The sequence below is a fragment of the Aplysia californica genome, unplaced genomic scaffold (genome assembly GCF_000002075.1).
Source record: "Aplysia californica isolate F4 #8 unplaced genomic scaffold, AplCal3.0 scaffold00102, whole genome shotgun sequence".
NCBI lineage: Eukaryota > Metazoa > Mollusca > Gastropoda > Aplysiida > Aplysiidae > Aplysia > Aplysia californica.
The window spans coordinates 1263004-1269324 of record NW_004797372.1 but is presented as its reverse complement, the minus strand read 5'-3'; the positions used below and the strand labels follow the sequence as shown (position 1 = coordinate 1269324).

Here is a 6321-nt window from a genome sequence, read left to right as displayed (position 1 = left end):
GGGGGGGGGTGTTAGTTTGTTGTTGTTGGTTCTTTTCCCCTCATTTGCTTGTTCGAAGTATATTTTACGGTCTTTGGCTGTGTTAGTAGGCCTATCTATAGAGCCCGGGATCTTTTGAATTAAACATTATTAAAATTTATGGCAATTAGCTTGAATACCCTACTTAAAATAACAGCATAACTAGGCCTACCAAAATATTCTCAGACCAACCAGCGGCTAGGTGTATTATACCCTCAGTTGTCGGGCTGGACACTCGCTTTCTTTTTCTTTCTTTTTTTTTTTTTAAGTTTTTTACAGCGCTGGCAACTGCATAAGCTCATATGAGCGCGCGGGACACATTTAACTTTTACAACTGGTAGAAAATTTTGAATGCTGCCTGGGTGGTAGCCGAAGCCTACTCTTAGGAGACGAAAGGAGACGATAGAACATTGCTAGAGAGCAGGAAAAGAAGTGAAAGGAGACAATTTTAGTGAAAAAAAAATTCTGTCGCTACCCGGATTCAAACCCGCGGGACCTTAGAATGAGAGGCCACGAGAGCCCCCACACACTCGCTTTATGTAAAATTATGTCTTCGGCTTTGGAATAAAGAGAAGTAAGTCAGTATCGCTAGCAGTAGGGCCTAAATATGTGCGTGTGGAGCATGCGTTCAAGTCCCCCGCCACCAGACCCCCCACGGAAGACGCCCAAAGAACCGAACACAATATGTAATTCGTGTTGTTATCATCAGCAAAGACAGTACGTTCAGTTGTTTCGTCCTGTTTGAGTGCTCGGAAATGAAAGAAAACCAAAGAGTTGGGGCATTTACCGAGTTCATGTAGTGGTAGTAGCGGTTGTTGTTGTTGTTGTTGTTGTTGTTGTTGTTGTTGTTGTTGTTGTTCTTATGGATGATGATGATGATGATGATGATGATGATGATGATGATGATGATGATGATGAACGTTTACAGTGTTATAAATATTGAAATTTTACAGTCTCTACCAACTTTTTTGCATTTTTATCTTCGAGTTTGCAACGATGATGACGATTGATGATGATGACGATGATGATGATGGTGGTGATGATGATGGTGATACTTTTCTGTGTTATTGACAGCTGTTGTTTACTGGCATAGTGCTGTTCTAGCTGCTTTTGCTGTTGTGAATGCTGCAGTGGTTTAGTTTATGCTCACGCACGGAGGTTCGAAAATGTTCACAGTAACGTTTCAGCATGATGAAAGAATGGTTATGAGGAGAAAGTGAGGGAAGATAACCCAGTAGCAGGTAAGAAACAACAAAGAGAGTTTCAGTGATGACAGGTAGATCGGACTCTTTACTCACCTGACAAAAGAATAAGCACCAACAGACACATATTTGCACTCCAAATGGGAAATATCGTTGAAGCGTAATCCAAAAAAAAATTGTGATCTTTCTTTCGAAAAACAGCACCCAGAAGAGGCAACCTCTCCCAAGCAGTACGGCTCAGTAGCTACTGTATACTCCTTGTCTCCAGCAGTCGAACAGCAGCGGTTCACACTCACCCCCTGTCACACATCCTCTCGAACTCACGACATCTCCAGCCTATCACAATCAACGATTTTTTTTTTCTTTACAGTGCTGCGATCGAGCGACTTAATCCGATCCTTGAGTATGCACACTTAGAGCCACTTCTGAAAACTTAGTCAAAGAGACGGGTAGAGAAAATCAGGACGTTCTCGTTGTAGTCACAATTCGCTTTCTTCTGACAGCTCTTATCGGACAATCTCGACAAAATACGGTGCCTAGGCTTTAGAATTTATTGAAGTTTAAACAAAAACCCCAAACTTTCCTCAGTTGAAAACCTCTTCACAAGTTTCTGCAGAATTTAATTACGTTCACGCCTTAGCCTAATAAAATAAATCTGTATATGACACGAACACAGCAAAGCATAGGCGCCGGATTAAGACTTATTCATCCAATAACGACTGAGCTTATGCTAAAAGTTCTCAATGAAACTTAAGCGCACTCCACAAATGAGTGGTTTTTCATCGCGAAGCAGCCCATAAAAGCAACGCTAAAGAAGCCGTATTTATTTTCCAAGGGAAATGGCAGGGACTTCATTTATCCGGAATCATCGATGTTTCTTCGGCTGTCCGCCGGGCCTCGTCCTGCTCAGCAGAAGTCAATGCTTGTAAACTGCCTGTAAACACCTGGGGGAATCACCGAGAGGGGGCGGTGCTGCGACGTGCCTCTCGCGTGCTCAAACCCCTCCCACTGAGGTGAAGCCGGCGAACCGACGCGCGGCGAGACGAGACGATTACTATAGCCGCGCGCCAATCTTGCCCTTGTCGCCTGCCAGATGGGATTCGAGAAAAGAAGAGGACAGAAAAACGTTTACGATCCTTTAAGTTTTCTGCTTTCTTTCCAAGGGTGTAAACAGTATTTGATAGCTAAAAGAGCAAACCATAAATTGATATTTTGCCCTGTGCGCACGCTTGTTCCCAGTCATGAACGAGCAGTTTGTTAACTGCCAATACTGAGAAAGAACTGAGTTATAGATTTATGAGAGACCTTCGCAACACGATGCATCCATCAATGCCAGATCAATTACAGTGTCAAGAAAACATCGCCTAAGCAAGGCAGTCGAGTTTCTGTGGATATAAGGAAACGCGCACGTATTTCCAGATACATGCACTTTATTCGATCTATTTACAGTTAGTCACAGTATTTTCAAAGTTCAATGCTTGTTCCGAATAGGCATAATAATCTCTTCCGCGGGCAGATCGAAAATCGGAAGCAGGGGACGCAATCCTTGGAACTGGTCCTGATTACACCAGCAAGTAGTTACGTTTCCTTAGTTTTGTTTTTGTTTGTTAATCTTAATTGATGTATCCAAATGGCTCTTTTACGATAAAATAGAGCGTTGTACAGAGAGATAAGATTCTTTTCTTCACCAGTTTCTCACTGATTATTGTAAAAATGCAAGAATCTAGAATTTTGTTATATCATTTTCTATATTCTAACTGAATTCAACTTCTTCTTCTTTGGAGCCTATTCGAAGAGATTAAAATTGGCTCTTTGAAAACAAATTTCCAATAAATTGTGCCCATGTTAACACTGTAAAATAATTACAATACAATTTTGTAGCGCTAAACTGCAATTTTAAAGCGACGACATAAATGACCAATGATAACACCGATTTTTGTGCCCTTTGGTCGTGGTCCCATGTGGTCTAGTGGTTAGGATTCCTGGCTTTCACCCAGGCGGCCCGGGTTCGATTCCCGGCATGGGAACATTGATTTTTTTTTACTCCTGTGAATAAATTGTCGTATCAAATGATTCCATTATACCATAAATCTGTGTAGTTTTGTTCTGTTTTGTAAATAATTCATGGTTACATTTGTACCGTTACGACCCCCATATCTGCAAAGATCTCTCTCTCTCTCTCTTGATTATGTAGGCCTACTGCTACTATAACTACAATTATTTAATCTTTCACTTATCAAACTAACCTGCTCGAATGCTCTTTTAGTTGCACATGCTGCCAATTGCTGTTATTGGGATGGGTGAATAAAAATCGCATTGTGTGTGTGTGTGTGTGTGTGTGTGTGTGTGTGTGTGTGTGTGTGTGTGTGTGTGTGTGTGTGTGAGAGAGAGAGAGAGAGAGAGAGAAAGAGAGAGAGAGAGAGAGAGAGAAGAGAGAGAGAGAGAGAGAGTATGTGTGAGTTTGTATGAATGTATGTGTGTGTGTATATATACAATACATATATATATATATATAGATATTATATATATATGTGTGTATTTATATATATATATATATATATATATATATATATATATATATATATATGTGTGTGTGTGTGTGTGTGTGTGTGTGTGTGTGTGTGTGTGTGTGTCTGTGTGTGTGTGTAGAAAAGAGACATAAAGAGAATGAGACAGGGAGAGAGAGAGAGAGAGAGAGAGAGAGAGAGAGAGAGAGAGAGAGAGAGAGAGAGAGAGACAGACATACAGACAGACAGACAGACAGACAGAGAGAGAGAGACAGAGAGATAGAGAGAGAGAGAGAGCCAACGTGCGAGTTACATAGAAACAATTAATTTTGTTTTGATTTGTTTTTTTGTTTTGGTTTGTTTGCTTTTTTAAAAAAAAGTGTTTTACGGCGCATAAGGTCATATTATGAGCGCGCGGGACACACCAAACCTTTTTCAGATGGTAGGTAATTTTGAATTTTGTCCGTGTGGCGGCCGAAGCCTACTCTTATCGATTTTCGACCACCAAGGGATCTTTAACGTGCGCAACTTGCACACGGGACATCCAAGATTTTTTGCCCTTGTCCGAGAAGGCTAGGTGCAGATCTTACCTATCATAAGATCAGGGATACCGCTGAAAGACAACAGTAAGAAGGAGCCAAAGAGAAGCAGTATAGAAAGGCTGCAGGAACAGCCAGGAGCCCACAGAAGGGGACAAAGGAGGCAAGGGGGTGGGGCTAGAAAGTGGAGACGAAAGCAGACGACAGAACATTGTTAGAGAGAAGAAAAGGATGTGACAGGGGAAAATTTCAGGGAAGCAAAGTTTCCGTGCCTATCCGGATTCGAACCTGGAACTATTGAATGAGAGGCAAACACCTAAACCTCTAGGCTACGAGAGCCCCTTAATGGAACTTGGACTAATAGATTTTAAATATGTATACTTCTTGATAAGGGGAATCCATTAAAAGTTGAGTAACATTTTAATGAAACTAAAAAAGACCATAAAAAACACAACAAACAAACAACAACGAAATAAACGAACAAAAATCAAACAAATAGACAAACAAACAAACCAAACTAATAAGTGAGTTTACCTGGAGTAATTCAACGCTGTATGTATTTCTTTTCCTTCTTAAAGTAGAGAAACATAGAAGAGAAAAAAAAGAAGAAACCAACGTTACGAAATGATTTGAATGGTAAAAGTTGACCTTAATTTAAATGTTGAAAGAGCTGGAAAAAATATTTCTTCCACCAGGAATATGAACTGAAATTGGCCTCTATATTCTGTCAAATTCAACAGTTTAACAGCTTACAGCTTGTGCTAAAAAAAAAAAACACACCCTAAAACCTACGGGATTTTTTTCGACTGTTTCTTTTTTCATTTCCAGTGTCGCCATTCATTTTTTCTTCTTTTTTTTTCTTTTTCTTTTTCTTTTTTTTTTTTTTTTTAATTCTCGGAGACAGATATCAAAACGTAAGCTTGTGTGTGCAACGAACACTTCATGAGAACCCCGGCAAAGTTTTTCAGAAATCTGTGAACAAACCCTGACTGGATGAAACTTGAAGCTATACCAATATTTTTTCGAAATTCTTCACGATTTTATCTTTAGCTAGGAAAACATGTTTCACTTGGGAGACCACCGCCGCGAGGTATGGTGATGTTGTTCTGTCGATGCGCGGTGATCCCCTTCTTCAAAAGCTCCTCTGTTCTGAGAAAACAACGCTGACCCTTTCCCCTCCTCCACTCAGTTCTTTCCAGCGCTTATTTCAAAATATATCGGAGACATTTGAGAAAAATTTCTTATTTTCCTGTCAACAACGATAATAATATTATGTGGATATATTATTGTGTACTCGAGAGAATACTCCGCGCTCTCACAATGTTATCTTATCAGCTGACTGTGCAAAAAAAAAGCATTTTTTAATTTTACGGTCCCATCGACGCAATTTAGATATTTTGGAGGCGGGCTGTACAACCCAGCATGTTAGGGTTAAGCCGGGCTGAGAGGACTACAGCGTCCCAAAGAAAAACGATAATACTCAATTGCCATCTTTCAAAACGAGAACCGAACATGTTATCTTTTGCTTGCGGCGGCGAGGAGATTAACCGCTACACCACAGACGCCGGTGCTGATTATGCCAGAGGTCGTGTGCTGAAGGGATCACACACAGAAAGAAGACATCTCTCAAAACATTGATACCATTTGTACTCTCGTAAAAAGACATTAAAAAAACTTTTTTTAAATCTACTTTTGTAACTCACTTCTCATACCAACAGAACCGATGAATAAAGTGCAGGCCCAAGAATCAAGCTGCGAAAGTTGTGCTCAAAAGGCCTGTTAGAGAACACACAACACCATTGTTTTTACATCTACATTGGCTCTCTGTGAAAAATCCAGTTTTGATAACAAGGTAGTATAGTAGTGTTTAAACGTTCTTGTGCCACAACATCTCTTTAAATTACTACAGGAGTATTATACGGGTCTATCTCATCTCGAGATTTACGGTCCACTAACAAAAGGCTATAAAAATGTGATTTAATACTGCACCTTAGAACGTTAAAAAATGGAAGCAGAGCCTTTTCGACAGCTACTCTCTCGGAGTGGAATCCCCCC

The 6321-nt window shown here is 40.3% G+C and overlaps 1 non-coding gene across 1 annotated transcript; it reads left to right on the top strand.

The window, feature by feature from the left end:
* Nucleotides 1-3175: 3175 nt before the first annotated feature.
* Nucleotides 3176-3247, top strand: TRNAE-UUC. Its single transcript has one exon. It is a non-coding gene; the product is annotated as a tRNA-Glu (tRNA).
* Nucleotides 3248-6321: the final 3074 nt, after the last annotated feature.